This window comes from Ovis canadensis, chromosome 1, assembly GCF_042477335.2.
Source record: "Ovis canadensis isolate MfBH-ARS-UI-01 breed Bighorn chromosome 1, ARS-UI_OviCan_v2, whole genome shotgun sequence".
Lineage (NCBI taxonomy): Eukaryota > Metazoa > Chordata > Mammalia > Artiodactyla > Bovidae > Ovis > Ovis canadensis.
The window spans coordinates 183,068,588-183,092,233 of NC_091245.1; the positions used below are offsets into that span (position 1 = coordinate 183,068,588).

The 23,646-nt window shown below is 35.9% G+C and overlaps 1 protein-coding gene and 1 long non-coding RNA gene across 39 annotated transcripts in view; one reads left to right on the plus strand and one right to left on the minus strand.

The window, feature by feature from the left end:
• The window catches only part of ZBTB20 (zinc finger and BTB domain containing 20), an 838,712-nt gene that overhangs the window by 787,671 nt on the left and 27,395 nt on the right, over positions 1–23,646 (minus strand). For 4 of the 38 annotated variants that reach the window (XM_069553860.1, XM_069553661.1, XM_069553911.1 and 1 more), the window contains exon 1: positions 3,665–4,169. The exons of 27 other annotated variants lie outside the window; for them this stretch is intronic. The gene's annotated coding sequence lies outside the window, so the exon portion shown is untranslated. Of the gene's footprint in view, positions 1–2,751; positions 3,219–3,664; positions 4,170–23,646 lie in introns of those variants that run through there. 7 more of the 38 variants (XM_069553923.1, XM_069553706.1, XM_069553734.1 and 4 more) reach the window with 4 other exon arrangements.
• On the plus strand, positions 424–23,209 carry LOC138420794 (uncharacterized). Its single transcript, XR_011249318.1, has 3 exons — positions 424–561; positions 13,623–13,716; positions 22,331–23,209. It is a non-coding gene; the product is annotated as an uncharacterized lncRNA (long non-coding RNA).

The following is a 23,646-nucleotide window of genomic DNA, read 5'->3' on the forward strand; positions in this document are numbered from 1 at the left end:
AATTGAATAATAACTCTTAGATGTACAAACTTGCACAACTGCTAGTGTTTATTGCCCTTGATGTGGGGTGAACTATTACTATGTAAGCAGTATATGATTTCTATATGCTTGTGATAGTTACATGGCCATATAAATGAAAATATTTAAGTTTTCTTTTCAGTGCTACACAACTTTTCATGCTAATTACATTCTCACTGGCTAAGGACCTTAAGGTGAAGTACTAGCTTATTCCTTTGTAGAAGTTTAATAAAGTACATTTTCCACTGAAAAATGTAGTTTGCTAAAATGTTTCTAAAGTGGCCTCCAAGACAAGTCAGCTCTAATATCTATTATCAAGTTTTAGACTTAAAAGAGGCCACCCTTGGGACTGAAGAAGGCTGGAACTAGTGGCATTCAAAGAATGTCAACATCAGTGCTTCCTTTGCCAGAAAGGATCACTAGTTAGCAGTATCAGCCAGATGCTGCCTCTACACACCTTGCCAGACCCTGGGGCAATGCATTTGCTCAGGGTCTGAACTTGGCTCCTCTGTGGCAGCAGGACTAGCCGCTACTCAAGCTTGGGTAAGTTCATGAACACAGCCACTGATAATTTCTATATTTATAGAAAGCCAGAACATGTGTAGATAATCACACAATTGGATATTTATGAAGTGCCAGATTTTATGAATACGGGAATTTGTTTATTAGCACAAGGACTAATCATTAAAATTCAAAAATAGATAAATAAACAGGAATACCATTTATTTGTTCACATTTCAGGGGAAAATATGCAGCTGCTATTTCTTTGATGAATGTAGGCTTCTGGAGAAAAAAATGTGAGGAAGAAAAGTATCCAAAAGTCTTGAAATCTTAATGAGTACAATCCAAGAAATCACTATATAGTCTTTATATTAAAAATGACCATAGTGATTCTCCCCTTAAGTTAGAAAAAAGTTTAAACTAACATGTGCTTAGCATTTGAGTTACGTTGCCTTGCATTCCACTATTTTGGTCCTTTTCAAGGAGTCAAAACTGATTTTCATCAGATAGGAGTTAAAAAGCACATAACACGTCACTCAATACCAAATTGTTTTAGCTACAGGGCATGGCAAAGCATGAAATAACTGCTTTAGAACACTTCCTCATGCGGGTGTGTTAGATAACTGTCTGCTCCAACATTAAAACGAAACATACTGTGACCTGACCAAGACTTCGGGCTTTCAACAGGCAGATTTCATGTGCTGATAGGAAAAGCCCACCATAACCAGTAAGGCTGGTTAATAAATTCTTCTGGCACTCTATAGCCCTCCTGTGATGCAAGCCTTTCAGCTTTCCAAATCCCTATATAGCAGAATACACTGGTTTTAAGTTTACTTATGCACCTTTTATAATGTCCTGCCGTATTTAGATTGTGACAGTCCCTCCAAGAAAAGGCTGTGATTATTTTTCATGCTAAAAATATTTTAGATCTACTGAAGGCTCAGAATTATAATGCAAAAGAAAATATATACACATTCTAAAACTCAAACCAACCATAAAAATGACTAAATGTTTACTGTTACTCTTTCTAGAAGGTTAAAGGAAATTTTCATCTTCTCTTAAAAACCTATTTTTTTTGGTTTGCTTCTAATTAACCTAAATATGCTTAACACAAAATTTTAAGATGTCATATCCTCAAAGAATCTGTTTCCTTTATCCACACATGTATGAGAACATAAATATATATGCATGTGCACACAGGTATCTGTTCATATACATGTGTACAGAAAAAGAGAATTATTAGTCAAGAGATATAGTAAAGATTTATTTTTAAAAGATTTGAATTTTAGGTAGTTCTCATAATATTAATATAGAAAATGACAGGTGCATCAGACATGCACACTTTGACACTAGTTTTTAAACAAATGTTTAGGTCAAAAGTCTCAAATGGAAAAAAAAATCACATTTGAAACACCATATATTGCATACCATATGAACATACACTTTCAGTAGGTTCCCTCAAAGTTCCCCTTTAGACCTTCAGGGTTAAAAAAAATCCCTGACAGGACTTGACTGAGTGTCTTTAGCATCTGTACTACTCTTGGTCAAAGCTGGCCTTCCAGCTTAAAAGACACTTTTTATAATACAAGCAAATTAAAAGTCTCTGAACAAATTTTTTAAAAGAAAGGGGAAAAAACCTTTTAGTATCAAAAGTTCACCATCTTCTTAGAATAATGGATTTTTAATAAACATTTTACTAGGTTTGAACATCGAGAATGTGTTTGGGAATCTGCTCCAGCATCCCAGGTGGGTTAAGAATATTGCTTTATGGACTTCTTTGTGTAGTCAGAGAGGCCCAATGGAATTAAAAAAAAAAAAAAGTGTCACTTCTATTAAATAAATAATTTATTATGAAAAAGGTGATTATTACTATCAAAGATCTCTATAGATTAGCATCCATTTTCTATCACTGCTATGTGTATGCTGAAAATATTTGTGTATCTTACCACCTGACTTAATTTTTGTCAAAGGAGTAACAGTTTTACTTTCAGACAAACCCAAATAAAATTCCACTAAGGAGACCATTTCAAATGGACCTATTTAACTACTTCTTTCAATCAAAGAACACTGTTCTGGGAAAACTCTTCAACAATGTCAGCTAGTTGTGAAGGCAACTTTTCCCACCATAAAAAAGAAAAATAAATAATAAAGGAAAAAGAAAGCACCTCAAAACTATGCTTGAACTAACAAATATATTATTTATAGTTCCCGAAATGTTAAATGAATACTTACAGTTGTTGCACAAGATGGCCTGATACACTTCATAGCTTCCACTTTGTGAAAAGATGGCCAGCCCCCGACTCCTCCCTCCCCAAGCATAATAAACAGTAACATACTAAAAGGAAACTGTCCCAAGATAAAAACTTGTTAAGAAAGTTTGCATTCTTACTAACCACAGTGATAGCCCTATAAATGTAAAAGTTCATCTGCAAAATAAAAGTTACAAAACAGAATAACTTATTCCTTTCAAAATACATCCCCAGATGTAATATAGAGGAGTATGTAATAATAAAAATAATTACTAGATTTTTACCCACCCTTAGTGACAACCTTTCACCTTATGGCCAATGCCATCAAATAAATATACTGGCAAAAGGTATTTAAACTGCTTCAAGGATTTAAACTGTAAATATGGACTTTAAACTTCAATGTAAAACAAAGAACAAGAGTCTCACTTTAGTAATACCCACGCTGTCACTGCAGCTAAAACTCATTGGCACATAACTAACAAAACCCAGTTTGCAATAAATAAGGACACCATGATATATAGACAGACAGATGGAATTGCATAAACAGACCAGAAAAGCAAAGAGACTGACAAACATACGGAGGGGTCTGTTTTAAAAGAGTGAAAGATACTGATTTATTTGGAACTTTAGTGACAAAAATAGGTTTGTAATTATTTTTAAAGTAATTAAACTAAATCACAAGGGCACACCCTTAATAAGTAGGAAGAAAATTAGTAGAGGAGAGGCCTCCTAGAGATATTCCAAATTTTAAGCTAGCAATAGCTCTGTCAAACTTAAATCTGGAAATTAAAATTCAAGGGAGAAAGAATAAAAGCATGGGGGCTAAAGGAGATGATAGGTAGAGGGGGGATTGAGGGAGCAGGATTTTTTTTTTTTTTGAAAGTTGTCTGCCCTACCTTCTTCCCCAGCGCTGAGTTTCTCTTCTCATAATCGGTGTCTCCCTGGAAGTACAGTGTGAGTGGTAATGACTGCCTGCCTCCCTAATGAGTCCATTTTCCTGCTCTTGATGTTGTGTATATACACACACTGCAACCTACCTTACAAACCACAGAGACGGGAAGAGAGAGAGAGAGCAAGAGAGAGGGAGGGAGGGGGGGCAGAGAGGGAGAGAGAGACAGAGACAGAGCAAGCGAGTGAGAGAGAGAGAAGAAGGGAGAGAGAGAGAAAGAAAAACAGAAAGAAACAGAGAGAGAAAGGCACAGACAAAGCCCTCCTACCAGACAGCAGACAGCCTTCCTTCCCCTATCCAGCAAAATGCAACTCGTCTAATGCAGCAACAGGTTCAGTATTGCCAGACTAACAGAGTGAAAAAGGTATATTCTCTATAGCATTACTGCTGCAAATAAACAGTTTAAGAGCAGCTGGCTCCACCTTCTTTATTTATGCTCCATTATGAGGAATGCATTGTTTCAGTTCTGGCATACAGTACATGTAATTATCATAAATACATTTTTTGCATATTAGCAGGAAATAGTGAAATAGATAGCCTATTTGTGCAATCTTATAAATTTATTTTTTTTAATGTGGAAAGAGTGTCAACAAATCTGCTCTGACAAAAGCCTAGTAATGATTTTAAAGTCAAAGCAGTCTTAAAGGAGGCTCTGAAAGAAACAGACTCCATACAATAGGAAAACTGATCTCAGACAAAACTGATAACTGCAAAGAAGAAATCATTCCTCAGTAAATAAATCAAGACCATAAGCAAAATCACAGACAGAAAAAGAATTCAGTTGAATTAAGTAACTAATAGATTGGTACTCTAGAAGAAGGCAGATCGGTTTCTTATTTGAAGCATCTATCTGTACAAACATCACAGTGCCATGTACTTTGTGTGAACAGGTGCAATGCATATAGTACATAGTGTTACAACAACAGAAATAAATCCCACAAGAAGCTTCCATCACTAGCAGGACAAGATTACATAGAATATGGATTTGAAACCACAGCAGAAACCCCTTGTTCTTTTATTAGGAGGAAAAAATAAAAATAATCAATGCTTCTAAATAAAGCTTCCTTAAAAGGAAAAAAAAATGTTTTTCTTTGTCTGATGCCTCTAATCATTTTTTTTTCGCTACATGTTGCTTGAACCAAAATAATGCTGATACTGCACTCCTTACCCCATCACGTGTTTCCCCACCCCTTCCCCCGCCTCCCAGGTGCCTTTTCTCCCATAAGTGATACATTTGCAGCCATGGAATTACAAAGATCAGAAAACAGAACTAGTTTCAAGCCCTTCTCCTTGTCTCCCAGTTTTTTAAACTAGACTCTGCCTGTGTACCTAGATAGCCACCTTTCCTAAAATATTTCTGTACAGTTTGGCTGTGTGTCACTTAGCGAGAACTTAGGAACAGTACAATAGAGGCTAAATATTCTAAAGAAAATTTATATAAAAATGAAAAATATAACTGATTCTGACCTATTCAAACTCTGCATTTAGGCACCAATAATTAAGTATATTAACTGTAAAATCATCTTTTTTATTTGGTTTATCTCTCAAAGCAGGCTGTGTTCCTTTGCATAAACAAAACTACTTCACTGTATAAGCATCAATTCCTTTGTTTAAAAGTACCTTTTCAAACCCAAGGAGAATAAGAAGACAGTATTTGATTCCTACCAACAGTAACCAAAAGGAATGTAAAGGACCATGAAGTCTATTCACCTTTTCTAAAGAACAACCAGTTAGTTGAATTAAAAAAGAAAAACAAATATTTTCGCTTAGTGAAAAATGCACAACATCTCAATAGTTTCTCCATATCTGCATACCTTACTAGATTCCAAGCACAATAAGTGACATGTTCTTAGTACTTTCTAGAGTTCAAGATACACTTTCCCTGCTGGAACTGGTGACCCATGTATTAAATTAACCATTGCACCACATGAAACAATAATCCTAATTGACAACCAGGCTCTGAAGTTATAAAGTTATTAAGTTAAATTGTTTCATATGTTGATATGCCATGGGGCAATTTCATCCTGTAGAAAGATTCTAAGGGGGAAGTTAAGAACTAGTTTTGGTCCCAGTGTTATTATGAATACTTTGTGTAACCTCAGCAAGCCATGTAGCCATTCTCAGTTTCACATAAAAAATTAAATTAAATTTAAAAGGAAGGAATTGACCAGGTTAACATAATAATGATAATGATGATAGCTAATGCTTAAGTCCTTATGTGCCAGGCACTCCTATAAGTACTTTGCATTTATTAACTCACTAAATCCTAATAATGACCCTATGAGGTAAGCATTATTTTCAGTTTTATTTTCCAGATGAAGAAACAGAGAGGTTAAGTGATTTGCTCAAGATCACACAGCAAAACAATAATGAGACCTGAATCCAGCCTGTCTGGTTTAGAGATAATGTGTTTAATTTCTATACCATATTATCTCCCAATATCTAATGCTAACTCAAACCTCATTTACCCAGAAGATTCTGTGGTTATGAGTCAAATCCAGCATATCTTGATGCTTCCTCTTACCTTGCTTACCAATATAGCATGGTGCAAATTTTTCTTCTAATTTACACCCATAACTCTCAGTACATTTTGTTTAAGTGTCTAGTAATTCCAATCCCAAAGAAAGGCAACGCCAAAGAGTGCTCAAACTACCACACAACTGCACTCATCTCACACGCTAGTAAAGTAATGCTCAAAATTCTCCAAGCCAGGCTTCAGCAATACATGAACCGTGAACTTCCAGATGTTCAAGCTGGTTTTAGAAAAGACAGAGGAACCAGAGATCAAATTGCCAACATCCGCTGGATCATGGAAAAAGCAAGAGAGTTCCAGATTTCTGCTTTATTGACTATGCCAAAGCCTTTGACTGTGTAGATCACAATAAACTGTGGAAAATTCTGAAAGAGATGGGAATACCAGACCACCTGACCTGCCTCTTGAGAAACCTGCATGCAGGTCAGGAAGCAACACTTAGAACTGGACATGGAACAACAGACTGGTTCCAAACAGGAAAAGGAGTACGTCAAGGCTGTATATTGTCGCCCTGCTTATTTAACTTATATGCAGAGTACATCATGAGAAACGCTGGGCTGGAAGAAGCACAAGCTGGAATCAAGATTGCCGGGAGAAATATCAATAACCTCAGATATGCAGATGATATCAACCTTATGGCAGAAAATGAAGAGGAACTAAAGAGCCTCCTGATGAAAGTGAAAGAGGAGAGTGAAAAAGTTGGCTTAAAGCTCAACATTCAGAAAATTAAGATCATGGCATCCGGTACCATCACTTCATGGGAAATAGATGGGGAAAACAGTGCAAACAGTGGCTGACTTTATTTTCCTGGGCTCCAAAATCACTGCGGATGGTGACTGCAGCCATGAAATTAAGACGCTTACTCCTTGGAAGGAAAGTTATGACCAACCTAGACAGCATATTAAAAAGCAGAGACATTACTTTGTCAACAAAGGTCTGTCTAGTCAAGGCTATGGTTTTTCCAGTGGTCATGTATGGATGTGAGAGTTGGACTCTAAAGAAAGCTGAGCACCAAAGAATTGATGCTTCTGAACTGTGGTGTTGGAGAAGACTCTTCAGATTCCCTTGGACTACAAAGAGATCCAACCAGTCCATCCTAAAGGATATGAGTTCTGGGTGTTCATTGGAAGAACTGATGTTGAAGCTGAAACTCCAACACTTTGGCCAACTGATATGAAGAGCTGACTCATTTGAAAAGACCCTGATGCTGGGAAAGATTGAGGGCAGGAGAGGAAGGGGATGACAGAGGATGAGATGGTTGGATGGCATCACCAACTCGATGGACATGGGTTTGGGTGGACTCCGGGAGTTGGTAATGGATAGGGAGCCCTGGCATGCTGCAGTTCTTGGGGTCGCAAAGAGTTGGACACAACTGAGCGACTGAACTGAACTGAACTCTATTTTAAAAAGGTTACATAATCCATTTAATCATCTTTCTTTGTTTCCCAATGTCCATAGTATATGCAACCATTTGCTTGAAGTGGAAAATATAATAATTTGTAACCAATAAGGCTATCAATTCATAAAACCCAATGGCAACCCACTCCAGTATTCTTGCCTAAAAATCCCATGGACAGAAGGAGCCTAGTGGGCTAGAGACACGGGGTTGCAAAAGGGTCAAACACAACTTGGTGACTACACAAGAAGTAGCATTATATGTAGTTCCCATACATTATTCTCCTCAAAGCCCGATGTTTAAAAAAGAAAAAGAAAGAAAGAAAGAAAGAAACTATACAGTTCTTAAAGTTTCCCTAGTTCAAATATCAAATACTAATGCAAGTGATTGTTTAAATAATTAATAAATAATGTAAAATATAATTTAAAAATTCTTGTTTTCTGTAGCCTGAGAGGCATGAAAAGCAAAGATTTAATTATAAATGATTTGTTATAGATGCTGAATAATATCCTATGATTTTTATGTAGTTGGTTTTAACTTTGAACCATTTAGATATATTCTGAAGACTTTTACACTAAAGTTTTATTCTGCAAGAGAGAATTTAACCACTCTGATCTTTGCGTGTTAACTAAACATGTATTTTGTGCCCAAATATGTGCCATACTACTATACTTGAGAGTGAAAAGTGAAGATAATACGTGTGATGTAGTTTCTGCTTGTGAGGATTTCACAGGCTGGTGGGGGACAGACACGTAAATAATATTAGAACAAGCAGATAATCTTGCCACTACTTCCTGTAATATCCCATACAATGCAGTGCCTTACACTTCCTGCACTTTCCGCAAAAAACTAAAGTGAAATTAAACAAAACAAGCATATATACCTAAATTTAAAATATGCCTGTGAAAGACGTGTATGTGTCTGTGTGTTGCAGGGTGGGTACAGACGTTAGACTGAAGATAGCTTTTTCTCCAACAGTGTGGCTTACAGAGTCATTAAGTAAATTTTGTCCATCGTCCCCAAGGTGCCTAGTAAAGAGTCTTCTACAAGTGCACAGTACATGTACTTCTTAAATGATGTGGAAATAAGTGATACCTATTGCCCTGGAGCATCAAATGCCATTAATTTTAGGGTTACAGTGTAATTGGATCAGAGATTGTTGACTTGGCAAATGAATACTTCCAAAAGTAAACAAAAGACGGAATTTTTTTAAATTTTGAAAACAAATCAACTAAACTCAAAAACATCTGAATACATACCCCTAGCCCAGGTATACTTTTGCCAAGTCCTTTCTCAGGGATCATTAATGTTTTTATATTATGTGAAGCTAAACAGGAAAAAAAAAACGTAATAGCTTAAGATTGTTCACAAGAACATTCCCAAAAGATACCTTTATTGCCTAGATTATAAAAAAAAAGGGGGGGAGGAGTGAAAATATGAGTCATGTTGCAATGATGGACATTTTACTTATCTATTATTTCTTTCACATCTACAACATATGTTCTAGAATAAGTCTGAAACTGGTCTTAGATTTCCTTGTAGGAATGGAACCATATCCTTTGAGAAAAATAGTTTTAAGCTGGTTAGGGTCAAAGAGTAAAACTTGAATAATTCTTTTTGTGTGTTTAAAGTGTGCTGCATAACTAAATAACAGTTTGAAGGTAGAGGAGCATAGAAATGAGAGGGGAGGAGGAAGAGAGGAGAATCACAAGAAAGACGGGACAGTGAGAAATTCCCCAATGTCAAGGTGGCCACAGATGTTTGTTTGTAGTTTTTTTCAAAGTGTTGCCTAATATGAAATTCTAAGAGGTGTGCATTTTTGCAACACAAACCTTCTTTCCAAACGTGGACAGCTTGGTATATTCTATAACCCTGTTTACTAGCTTGTCTGAGTGTGTGTGAGTGTGTGCGTGCACGCGCGTTCAGTCGCATCTGACTGGAATCCCATGGACAGTAGCTCACCAGGCTCCTCTGTCCATGGAATTTTCCAGGCAAGAATATTGGGGTGGGTTGCCATTTCTTACTCCAGGGGATCTTGCCAACTCAAACTCGGGCCTCTTGTATCTCCTGCACTGACAAGCAGATTCTTTACCACTGCGCCACCTGGACTAAGATGGAAAAATCAAAGTACAGCCATAGGAACGTATGGCTCCCATGCTATAACCTCTGAAAACACAGGCACTTCTTAATGAGACAGTACATACTTCAGAGTTGCAAGGAGTGACCAGTGGCACTTTGAATAGTGGCCAGTAAATGGTGAATAGTGAATAGTAAAAAGCCAAAAGTCTCTTCTACATAGAATGACTTGAATATGGATATGAGTCAATCACCGTTTCCCCCCACAAATACACAGGAGAAAAATGGTCATGTGAGAAGACACAGAGATTGTCTGAATTACAAGATTACTGATGGCACCCCACTCCAGTACTCTTGCCTGGAGAGTCCCATGGACAGAGGAGCCTGGTAGGCTGCAGTCCATGGGGTCGTGAACAGTTGGACACAACTGAGCGACTTCACTTTCACTTTTCACTTGCATGCATTAGAGAAGGAAATGGCAACCCACTCCAGTGTTCTTGCCTGGAGAATCCCAGGGATGGGGGAGCCTGGTGGGCTGTCGTCTATGGGGTCACACAGAGTCGGACACGACTGAAGTGACTTAGCAGCAGCAGCAGCATTGACTATTATTGTTGTTATTAAATACTACCTCTATAAACTGATCTTAAATGACATGAATATCTTCAGAAATTTAGAGGAGAGCACTTTCATGACACAATCAATACAATTTTAATCAAAAAATTAAAAAACATAAAAATGTCATTCTCAATATCTCCCTGGCTCTAGAAAAATGTATTAGGTATATATACTAGATTAACTCTATCTGCTCCCTGCTCAATCTTCTCTCCTAAACAATCTAGAACAGTGTTAGTAACTGTCTTTAAAGTCTCAACACCTTCATAATAATTTATTCATAGGATTATATTCAGTGCACAAGGAAAAAGAAACAGAAACTACAGAGGGTATTTCACAGGAAAAATAAAAGTTACATAGAAGTTATAAAAAAGGTATCTTAACTGCTATAGACATTGTTGGTCCAGCAGGTTAGGGAGATCCTCACTTTTCTGCTTGGCAACTCTATACGCGAAAACTCAACTCCATATTGTTCTCATCTAAAACGTTGCTATAAGTAAGGATGCATTCTTATAATAAAAGTTGCCACTGTTGCAGAGTCAGGAACTATACTTAGTGCTACATAACTACGTAGTACTACATAACTGCCCTTAATGCTACATAACTATATTTAGTGCTACGTAACTCATTTACCCCTCCCCACAGCATTATAAGAAAGGTACTACTAATGTTTTCATTTATAGATGAGGAAACTGAGCCTAAAGTCTTGTAGCAAATAAGTGGTAGAAGTCAGGTCTAAACTCAATCCAAATGGAATTTGAAGGAATAAAGGGAGTGGCTTGACAAAACTACCCCAAAATTTTCTAGAATAATAAACTGGCCAGATTAGGAAGAAATTTGGGAAGAAAAAATAATGATAAGAAACATGTCTGAGAACAGCTATATTCCCCAGATAATTTCAACATTTATTTTAAACATATTTGAGAAAAAGTACACACATCTCAAAATAAAATTTAAAGAAAGGATATGAAGAAAAACAGAGTATAAATAAATAGCTTTCAAACAGGATGAAAGAAACACCAGGAACCAGTTTGATTAAAGAGTTGGAAACACTAATAACAATCTGTCCAGTAATATTGAAGCCAGTTATTAATAATAGAGTCAGCATGATAAGAGCCTGCTAGCTCCTCTGAGGCAACAGGCCACAGGGATAATTCAAAATAGGCAGATACGGTATCTCTTATTTTTAAGAAAGCTCATTTAACCCTGATAAGTTACAGGTTTACAACCATAACCTTTGAAACATATAAGGTTATATCAAGTTTTTGGAAAAGAGTTTACATAAAATCTCAATCTTCTTCATTTCTATTAACAACAAACACAGGAAAACCTCATTAATCAGAGTACATACAATCAGAATGTATAATGTATCAGATACATTTACAGGATTCTTGTGAAATAGAAATTTTTAAATGAATTACATTATACTTTAATAATTATATTGGTTGTTTCAAAATTATCAGATTATCAAAATATATTCTACTTTATGTTGAATAGCTATAAATTTAGGCTTAAATTAAATGTAGTGTCCTCCTCTATTTCAAACTGGTGACATTTTACCACTTAAAATGTAATAAATGGACCTTCCACAACACAAATAATACACCCAACATCATCTATGTAGAATATGAACATAAAATAAGTGTCTCACCAGGAAATAGCTTTTATTAGTAATCAATAAGAGAAGAATACTGCCCATAATTAAATCTGAATTAATTATGAAAAGGGTTATGAAAGAAATAAATCATCATTGTGGATGTCATTTTAGAAATTTAATGATCTGGGATTTCAATACACATTACTTATGAAGTCATACCCCAAAATTTGATACTGAAATAAACTGAAAAGCACTTTAAGCTAATATTTTAATACAATTCATGTGGTTTTGTATAAAACAAACTTATTTAACTATACTCCCTTCACCAATAAATGCATTTAATTCAATATGCCATTCAATAATTAATCCTATAGCAGTTTAATTGAATGTTTACAATATACTTGAAAATAAAATATTATAAAATATTTGTTATAAAATGAAATGTCATATATTTTTTAAAAATTCTGAAGTTTCCCCGGTGCTACATTTAACTGAAGTGAAAGTCGCTCAGTCACGTCCCATTCTTTGTGACCCCATGAACTATATACAGTCCACAGAATTCCCTAGGCCAGTGCTGGAGTGGGTAGCCTTTCCCTTCTCCAGGGCATCTTCCCAACCCAGGGATCGAACCCAAGCCTCCTGCATTGCAGGTATATCTTTATCAGCTAAGCCACCAGGGAAGCCCAAGAATACTGGAGGCGATAGCCTATCCCTTCTCCAGGGGATCTTCCTGACCCGGGAATGGAACCTGAGTCTCCTGCAGTGTAGGTGGATTCTTTACCAACTGAGCTATCAAGGAAACCCCTATTATTTTTAAAGTTAAATTAATGAGTGTATAGAAATAAATAATAAATCAGAGCAGTTTTTAGTCAGTGGTGGGTGATACCTAAAATATTTATAGCTGGAAAGGCATGGACATAGACCAGTAAGAAATGTTACTGTAACTACTAATCAAAACAGACACTGGCTATAAATAAATGACTTATTGCCAGTGTGTACCTCCTGAAAAACAATCTTAGCTTTAGATAACAAACCAGAATCTATTTTCTAAAACAAGTTACAAAATTTGGAGGAATATGTGGTTTTACTACTGAGCTACTACCCCTGTACTCTAGATCAATAGATTCTCCAATTTTTAAAAATATACATCCTATCAGTAAAAATATTTTGAACTCTATGTAGATCATTTGTCTGTTGGTTCTCAACTCCATTCCCACCTCTTCCATGCTCTCTTATGTGGCTGAACCTGAAAACTACATTTCCTAGATTGCTTTGCTGGGATGGGTAGCACTGGCAGATGATCAAAGGGAATTTTTTTCCCTTTTGTTTTTGAAACCAGCAATCGCTGCAATGGTGTTTCAGCAGCCTCTGTAGCACAGAGATCTTGTAGCACAGATCTTGGGATCTGGCTCTCAGGACTGCTGGCTGCAGCAATAGGACCACAGCTGCAGAACAGCAGCAGCCATCACAGGTGACTGGAAGCTCTACCAGCCTTGGCAAGTCCAACAGCACTGGAGGAACTGTGGACCCCTGGGCTCCTGCCCTGTCAGTAGGAGTGTGGTTACCTGGCTTCCCGTGAAGCAGTGGCCATGGCGATTCTAACATTCACAACCTCAGCGGGGCTCCAGCTTCCTCAGCAGCTCAGTGCTCGTAAGCTCTAGGTAACCAAAACTTTCCATTGCTTTCTACAGGTGTTAGTGTTAATCTCTCAGTCGTGTCTGATTCTTTGTGACTCCATGGACTATAGCCTGCCAGGCTTCTCTCTCTGTCCGTGGGATTTTCAAGGTAAGAATACTGGAGTGGGTTGCCATTTCCTTCTCCAGGGGATCTTTCTGACCCAGGGGTAGAATCTGGGTCTCCCACACTGCAGGCAGATTCTTTACAGTCTGAGCCACCAGGGAAGGCCTGCTTCCTACAGGTGCTCATTGCTAAATAACACTGCCACCTTCTTTTCTTTCCTCCAGACTTTCCAACACTTTTGCAACCAATTCCTTGGATTAAAATCCCTCTGTTCTGAGTCATGTTTGTTTCTCTGACTAGGCACTGATTAAATATAAGCCCACCCTCCAATATATACAATTATTTATAAATTACAGACTTATACTACCATTTGTATTATATATGTAATATATAATAAACATATTAATAAACATATTATATATATGTTTGTATTATAGAACATATGGAGTAATAGGTGTATTAAAGAATGAGATAAACAAGAAATAAACAGTTTTTAAAGTAAACTTTAATGTTTTATTTATCAACAATTTTCAAACATTCTTGTTGTCACTAAGAAAAATAAGATTTTTAGAGTATAATAAGATTAAATATTTGTCATTCTTGGTATTTCAGCTTCGTTTTACCCTTTATGAAACAGTCATTTGAAAATCTGGTACTATGTTCAGATTATTGTTATATTTAGCTTGTAGTGGTTGCCATGGAGGGGGGAAAGCCTCACAAAATAGTAGATCCAAATGGAAGAAGAGCATCATTAGCTGTGCTTATTAAATCACAGTACTCAATTTTCAATCCCAACCACCAATTTTATAAAAGATTTTGTTGAAATTTGGCTAGTAAATTTCTATCTTCCCATGTGTCAACTAGTCATTCTTAAAAACTAAGAGGTACATGTAGCACCTTTATTTTTTTAACCAAAAAAAACCTGTTAATCTATTTAAAGATTTCATTTGGAGGATTTTATAACAAGTTATAAAATTCTATTTCAAGTTTTAAAAAACATTCAGATACAGTTTTATGCAGTTTTAAAATTATACAGAAACTAGAGTTTTACAATTACATTGGCTTTGGCAACAGTCACACAACTTGAAAATAACAACAAACATTCAATATGAAAATGTCCGCTCCATACTATGGATCTTTCAAAAAGCAGTTATCTTCTCATTCACTGTAAGTATGATTCTTTTTAAAAAAAGATCAAGTATGTTTCTTTTTCCAAAAATATATGTTAATAGAGCACCTGTTATCACAGAAAAGTCAGCAAAATTAGAATTCTTATTCTGTAAAGGAAAAATGCATAACTGCAACAACTTTCATATCACTTCTCAGTGATCTCCCACTGAATAACCAGCAAACCTCAAGGGGTGCAAATAATATGACAGCTACTCTCCCATCTTACTACCAAGTATTGTAAAGACTCCACTTCTATATTTGATTCTGTTTTCTACTACATTTTAAAGATTTTATTTTTAAAAAGTCACATCAATGACACCCTACAGCACTTGTGCATCCTTTCATTTTAATTGATTTGCTAAAATAGCTTGCTTATATGTGATGAGTAGATGAATTTCATGTGTGGAAGTTGCTCGGTAATCTTATCCAGAAATCTTTTTCCATTCCAACCACACCGACCACTCCAACACTACAAAACTATGTTAACATAGTTTTTTCAGAATGCATTTTTAAATTAGAGGGTATTTTGATGCTTGGCAAGTATCTTTTCCAGTAATCCTTTTAGTGATTCATAAATCATAGTTCTTCGTATTACTAAAATTGAGCCTATCAAATATCATTGGTTGAAATGCTAGAAATAGTGATATTTCCATGTATCTATACAATGAACCTTTCATACTATATAATTTATTCAGATACTTATTTATTCAAATCTTCAATATTTTCTATGCATCTTCTAATACCATTTGCTGACAAATAAATGTGATATTGCTTGCTGTCATATTTTTCATGCATTATTTCAGTCATTTTTCTCAAGGCATGCCATATACTCAGGGTGAGGTTCATCCCTTAATGACAGTGAATGTAAGTCCAAATTTCAAATAGACCTCTTGGTCATTATTTTTGGTTGTGCTGTGCTGTGCTTAGTCGCTCAGTCATGTCAGACTTTTTGCGACCCCACAGACTGTAGCCTGCCAGGGTCCTCTGTCCCTGGGGATTCTCCAGGCAAGAATAATGGAGTGGGTTACCATGCCCTCTTCCAGAGATGCCCTCTTCCCAATCCAGGGATGGGACCCACATCTCCTGCACTGAAGGTGGATTCTTGATACTGTCTGAGGCACCAGGGAAGCCCAAGCATATCCCTTCTCCAGGGATCTTCCTGACCCAGGAATTGAACTGGGGTCTCCTGCACTGCAGGCAGATTCCTTAGCAGCTGAGCTACCACGGATGCCCTATTTTTGGTTGACTTAGTGTCAAATATGATTAAATCATCATTTTTAAAAAATTTTGTAATATAGCCAACAAAAGATTCATGCAATGCATTAGAGATATTCTTGTTGAAATGTGCTTATTAGTATTTATCTTTATTCTGCTATCTTTTCCCAGAGTTGGTTTGTTTTGTGAGAGTTTATCTATTTAACACTGGACAATGTAATCCAAGACCCATCACAAGGCACAGATAAAATTCAAAACCTCCAAATCTTAAAGCAAATCAATGCCCACCCCTACCTCAGAACACTTCATATAACTTACAATGTGTGTAAATGATACTTTGACAGTGTCAGCAACAATCTACATATTAGTAAACTTTAATTTCTTAGATTTTTAAAAAATAAAAAAATGTATAAATTTTCAGTAATGTGTTATGGAAAAACCTGAGTGAACGTTTTGGTCAACCCAATGTTTCCAACAAAATAAGTTACACAATGAAAAGCTGACTTGGAAGTTAAGCATGACTTGGAAGTTAAGTTTTCTTAATCCATGCATGTAACCCACATTTCTTTGATTACTCAAACTATTCATACATTGGAACTCACCTTTTCTCAGACCCTCTCCAGAGAATAAGAAATGTTTAAATATTGGTTTCCATCAGGATATTTTGTGTATAAAGTAGGCAATTCTCATCAATGAATGTGAAATCATGATGGCCTAGATATTATATAATATCAATTGAAATATGTAAATATATTAAATGTATCATATATATTTAACACATATTTAATGTATTAAATATATTAAATGTATTATGAAATATATTAAATAACATTTGCTTCACCAAAATTAAGAATTTTTATTTCTTTATAAAATACTCATTTGTTAAATGCATTATAAACCATTAATGTTCTTTGTGATGCTTCAGATAAGTGATCTGGGATAACCTAGCTGGTGATATATAATATTTAGTTACTTAATTATACCAGAAATTTCACAAAGTTTTCTGTTTAACTCACAGTGCTGATTAAAAAGAAGGAAATCATTTTGAAATATTTAAAGAAAGTAAAAGGAGGAATAATAACTACAAAGCATCATTGTATCTTAATGAGAACTTGAAAGATTAGCTTTTCATCTTATTCTCAATTATTCATGGATGGTACATTTCATCTCTAGGTGTGCAGGAAATAAGAGCGTTTTAGCGGAAAAAAAACCATGGGCTTTAAAGTCAAATAAACCTGAATTTGCATTAAGTGTCCACATTTACTAGTTGTGAAAACCAAGTGTCTCATTTTCCATGATTTTATTTCCTCATTAGGAAAAATGGGGCACATGCAGTCAATGAAAATAGATACAAAGTGTTTGACCCATAGTAAAAATTCATTAAATGATAATATATCTTCTCCTTTTATTCCTAAACCAGATGTCCTCATTTTTTTATGTATTATGAATCTCTTCAAACTAGTAATGATTCACATCCACAATTTATATTTTGCCTGTCATATAACAGCTTAAAAACTTTCTTCACATAATTACTAAATTTAACCCTCCCTGCCACACTATGAAGTAATTGGACATTATCCTAATTTTTCACAGAAATAAACTGAGCTCCAGAGAGTAAATAATTTGCACAAGATCTCGCAAGAAGTTACAAAATTGAACTCTCACCCACCATTCTATAAAGCCTGCTTCCCCAGCCTCTAAAAAGAAATCCTAGCTAGAACTAACAAACAGAATGTTTTAGACTAAGAAAATGATATATCTAATAATAATAAACATTATTAAACTATTTACATAGGCCCAAACTGAAGTACATGTGAATACAAAGGGCATATTCACATTATTATTACTAGTGGTTCTAGGATCTGAGAATTTGTTTGCTGAAGCCAAATATTTTTGTAACACATTCCTAGAAAATGGCTTTTTATTTTAAAAAAAAATTAACAAAGATATACTCATATAAAAACTTGTAATTGCTAGTATTGTCATTTAAGGTGGAGCTTGACTTTCAAATAAAATTTGGAGTGTAATTTTATACTCTTCAGTAAACCCTCAGTTTTCTGTTTATTTCTTCCCAAATGATATTATAAGATAGATAAGTTTGGGCGATCTATGTACAGTAAGCTGATTATAGTCATGTACAGCATGCTGATTATAATATTGTATTATATACTTGCAATTTGCTAAGAGAGTAAATCTTAAGTGTTCTCACCACAAAGGAAAAGAAAAATCTATGTGAGGTGATAGATGTGTTAATTAACTAGATTATGGTAATCATTTCACAATGTATAAGTTTATTAAAATATCACATTGTATACCTTTTTAAAAATCATGCTGTACAAGCTAAATATATTCAATTTTTATCAATCATACCTGAATAAAACTTGGAAAAAGTTTTTAAATAGAAAGTATACATAATCTTAAAAAAAGCAGTTGTCTGTGAGCACTGGAATCATACACTTTGTTTTTAAATGCTTTTCTGCATTTTTAATACTTTCTATACAGCACATACATTATTTTTAGTTATAAAATATATTAATAATTACTTTTCATAAAAAATAATACTGGAAAACAGGTATGTCTAAAGTATTGGGTGGTCTATTAAAACAAGGTCACCATTTCATTGAACCAGTTCTGAAAGAATAGCTGATTAAGAACGTAAGTAACCACAAGACTCTTAGGATCACATTTAAAAAGTCATTTCTTTGATCCCTTAGTTTCTTTTGTATCTGTTTCTTACTAATTAGAAGAAAATAAAGTATAAAAGTTAAAGGTGTATGGGTTCTAAATTCAGACTGCTTAAATTCAAATCTTGGCCCTACTACTTCAGACAATTCCTTTAATATCATTAAATCTTTTGTCTTCATCTTTAAAATGGGGAAATAAAGTACCTACAGTACAGGGGCTTTTGTGCTAATATAGTAATCCAAGCATTGCTAACAACTAGCATTTCTGATATGAGAAACACAAGGTCCACTGTCCCACAACTAGAAACCAGAACCAAGATTTAAATCCAGTACACTATTTCTGGAGTGTGCATGCATGGGTGCTAAGTTGCTTCAGTCAAGTCTGACACTTCGGGACTCTGTAGACCACAGCCTGCCAGGCTCCTCTCTCCATGGGATTCTCCCAGGAAAGAATACTGGAGTGGGCTTCCATGCCCTCCTCCAGGGGATCTTCCCAACCCAGAAATCTAAGCGGCATCTCTTACGGCTTCTGCCCTAGAAGGCAGGTTCCACTAGCACCATATGGAGTATAAACCCTCAAATGCTAAACCCTCAATAAGCTCAGACACATATGAAACGTTTAATAAATCTTAGTTTGTGGTTTTGTGCTTATTTCTAGTTTACCTAAATGTCAACCTCTAATGTAGGTTGAGTGAGTGAGTGATAGTATCTCAATTGTGTCTGACTCTTGGCGACCCCATGGACTGTAGCCTGCCAGGCTCCTCTGTCCATGGATTTTTCCAGGCAATGATACTGGAGTGGGCTGCCATTTCCTTCTCCAGGTTAATGTAGTTTAAACCTTAGTAAAAAGTATACTATTCCGAGAGGAGTACATGGGGAATCTCTGTACTTTCCTTTCAATTTTATCGCAAACCTAAAACTGCTCTGGGATTCCTAGGTGGCCAGTGGTAGAGAATCCACCTCTCAAGGCGGGAGACATAGGAGATGCAGGTTAGATCCCTGGAGAGGGAAGATCCCCTGGAAGAGGAAATGGCAACCTGCCAGGAGCCAGCGTGAGGAATTCCACCCATTACAAGGTCATGCGGCAGAGCTCTGATGGTAAGGCTAATCAGACCTCAGGTTTTCCCCCTGGAATTTCCTGAGCATCCACCCCCCAAAAAATAAGAATCTGCCTGCTTTTCCACTCTTCTAATATTCTCTGGAAAAAGTCAAATCAGGGCTTTAGTCTTCTGCATTTGAAATGGATGTTTCAGCTTAAACCCCCTCTGATAACTCTCTAGCTTGCCTAACAGGTTCCCCTGGACCTCTTACAGCTTGTGAATTGCTTATCGCCCCTAACCTCGAGAGGCACAAAGCTTAAAAGCATCTTAAAGATACACAGCCTTTTCTAAAGAGTTAAAAATCGTATTGGTAGAGGGTTTTCACTGTTGACTCAATGACTGCTGCCAGGCCTCCATTTTCTTTATCTTTTAGGCACCTGGGAGGATGTTAATCAATGTAAACGGGATATGGAAAAAGATATATAGTAGTTTTGATGTTAGCAACACTAGACTTTTGAGTTAATTACTTTTCTCTTTGTTATATAACCCTGCACTCCTCTTGTGTCCTTGCTATGTAAGAATGTAACTTTATTTAGTGCTTTCTGAGAATGGCACCAGACTTTGGGAAGATCAACACAAATAAGTCTTCTGGTTGACAAACCCTTATCAGAAAAAGGCTGTAAAATGTTAATTGGCCCTTTTGGCTGGAAGATGATGTAAATCACCTAAGACTTGTGTACACAATTAGGTATGCAGAGAGAAAAGCCTGGTTTTGATAGGAGTCTGGACTGCTAACACTGCATAACTTTGTGTTACCCATTGAGCTCCATGTTTTATCAAAAGTATAAAAGGCCTTCTGAACAATAGAGGACGGAGCCAGTCACTGGACTGGTTTCCCCCGTGTCTCCTCTTTACTCTAATTTCAGGCTGAATTCCCAACTGGAGCGGGGCAGCTCACTAAGTCTACTTACTTGCCCTGGCTTTTAAGACCCGCGCGAAAGGGAGCCTAAGGAGGGGCACCCTTAGATATTCAAGCGGGCGCCAGCGGCCCAACGTAGATGGTGCAAGCTCCTTGTCTGGAACTTTATTGGCCTTCCCCGTAAGCCAAGTTATTCAGCCTTCTTTTTCCACTTAATTTTCCTACTATACTATTGTTTCTTAATCTAATCTTATATTAATAAACAAATAAGTCTTTCCTCACCAACGCCGTCCTCACTTCGAATTCCCTGGATCCACCGGGGCTGGACCCCTGCAGCAACCCATTCTAGTATTTTTGCCTGGAAAATTCCATGAACAGAGGAGCCTGGCAGGCTGTAGTCCAAGTGATTGGTCACAAAGATTCAGACATGACTGAGCAACTGAGCCTAATAGAACTTTTCTAAAAATATAGTCTTTAAATGTAATATGGTTTCCTGGATGGGATTCTGGAACAGAAAAAGACACTAGGTAAAACCTAAGGAAATCTGAATAAACCATGTACTTTAGTTAATAAACACTCATTCATTAATTGTGGCAAATGTACCACAGTAATATAAAATATTAAGGGAAAGCGGGTGTGGGATACATAAGAACTTTGCATACTATGTTCTCAATTTTTCCATAAATCTAAAACTATTATAAAAAATAATATCTATTTGAAAAAAATTCAACAAAAAAAGTCAAGAGGAGTTTTTCTGGGAATGCAAACTTAAAAATTAAGATTTGAGGGGGGAGATACTGTCAGGATGCATTTAGGTCAGACGGGGGCAAAATACAGAGTATCCTAGTACCTTAACCCAGAAAAGGCATTTTTAAAAGATATACAGCTTTGAATGGTTAAAAATTCTCAAATGGGAAATTGAAGAAGATTTAAGATTAGAAACTTTTAAGGAGTAATTAAATGTCCAGAGTCATAAAGCTAGTCTGTGGGAAAGCATGACTCCTAATCCAATGCTCTTTCTACTATGACACACTGACACAATAGAACTTGTTTGCCTTAAGGCAGTAACTTGGTACACTGAAGGAAAAAAAGGAAAAAGTATTGATAACAAAATGGAAAGTCTTTGAGTCAGACTCAAGTATTTTATCTATTATGGCAAAGAATAAGCAGAATTTAAAAACAGCTTTAACTAGAAAATAAAGACACTAGAGATTTAAAAGTAGATGAAACTTCAAAATTAATGGGAAGTGATGACAGGCTTCTCTGTCTGTAGCTTCAGACCTGAGCTTTTGCCTTTTACATAGTAATACAAAGTAACTTTAAAGCCTGGACTGACTATATTAAATTACATAAAACTATAATGTGTCAAGATAAGGTCAATTCTACAGTCTGTGCCCTGAAATTCCCTGAATCCATGTCTTCTTAAAACTAGGCAACAAACTCATCAGTTGGTTGAGTTTAATTTTTATTATTCTGATTGCATTTAAAAACTTTTTTATTATAAAAAATTTGAATCACACAAAAATAGTATATAACAATGAATTCTCTTTTACCCATTATATGCTTCTAATAATTCACATTTTACCTTTCATATTTTATCTATTGATTGCATCTTTTTTTTTTTCTTGTAGTGACTGAACTAACTTAAGATGAAGAACAGAACCATCTTTGGGGAAAGGAAGAAGAAAGGATGGAAGCAATATTTTCAGTCTGCTATTCCATTGAGATTTGAACCAGAAAGATTCCAGACTGTAAGGCAAATAAATACAAGAGGAAGGAGGATAACAGTGAAAATATGTTACCAGAATAACTTAGCTATGTTATTTGACAATCAATGAAACTATTGTCTATGAGGAAGGAGGGTATTTTAAAGAACTAGTTTCCAACTTTTTAGTCTGACACAAAGAAGTAAGGCAAGAAAGATTATAAAGCTTCACTGAGATTATAGTTTCTAAAGATGGGCTTATCTTCAAGGAACATAAAAATTAATTTCATCATGTTTGAATTCACATATCTAATAAGCATCTATAGAAATAACAGTCTGTACTATATGCAAAATTTCAGTGTCACCAAGCTGCTTCTGAACTGTGATGTTGGAGAGACTCTTGAGAGTCCCTTGGACTGCAAGGAGATCCAACCAGTCCATTCTAAAGGAGATCAGTTCTGTGTATTCATTGGAGGGACTGATGTTGAAGCTGAAACTCCAATACTTTGGCCACCTGATGCGAAGAACTGACTCATTGGAAAAGACCCTGATGCTGGGAAAGATTGAAGGCAGGAGGAGAAGGGGGCGACAGAGGATGAGATGGTTGGATGGCATCACTGACTTGATGGAAATGGGTTTGGGTGGACTCCGGGAGTTTGTGATAGACAGGGAGGCCTGGAGTGTTGTGGTTCATGGGGTCGCAAAGAGTCAGTCACTACTGAGCGACTGAGCTGAACTGAACTGAAGTCTCAGTTTATTGTGAAAGCTCAAAGTTTTTATAATAAAACATTTTATTTCCCATTAAGTCTCTTTCTGTGCTTGAGAAAGTTTTCCCATTTTTAGATTTTGAAAATTTAAATTAGAATATAAAGTGACTTTGGCAAGTTCAGTGATATTTTTTGTAATCTTAATAAAGGTTTCTAGACATTGGAGAATAAAAACCTCACCTAAGTTTCCTGTCTAACTGTTGAAGGTAGAGACCATTAGAAGCTGGGTATGCAGCAAATATAAGCATATCTAAAACATCTTCACTGAAAAGATTATGTGAACAATGTCATGCTTAACTGTCTCAGTTTTCATCATGAAACAAAAGGCAAAAATTAGCAGGTAGAGATTGGAGATGATGGGGACAGAAGAGTTAAAATGAAATAACTAGCAAGGCACAGCCTAAGTTTTAAAGCACAAATCTAAATATCAAATAAACATTCTTTTTCTCAAATTTACATCCTTCTGATTGACTTT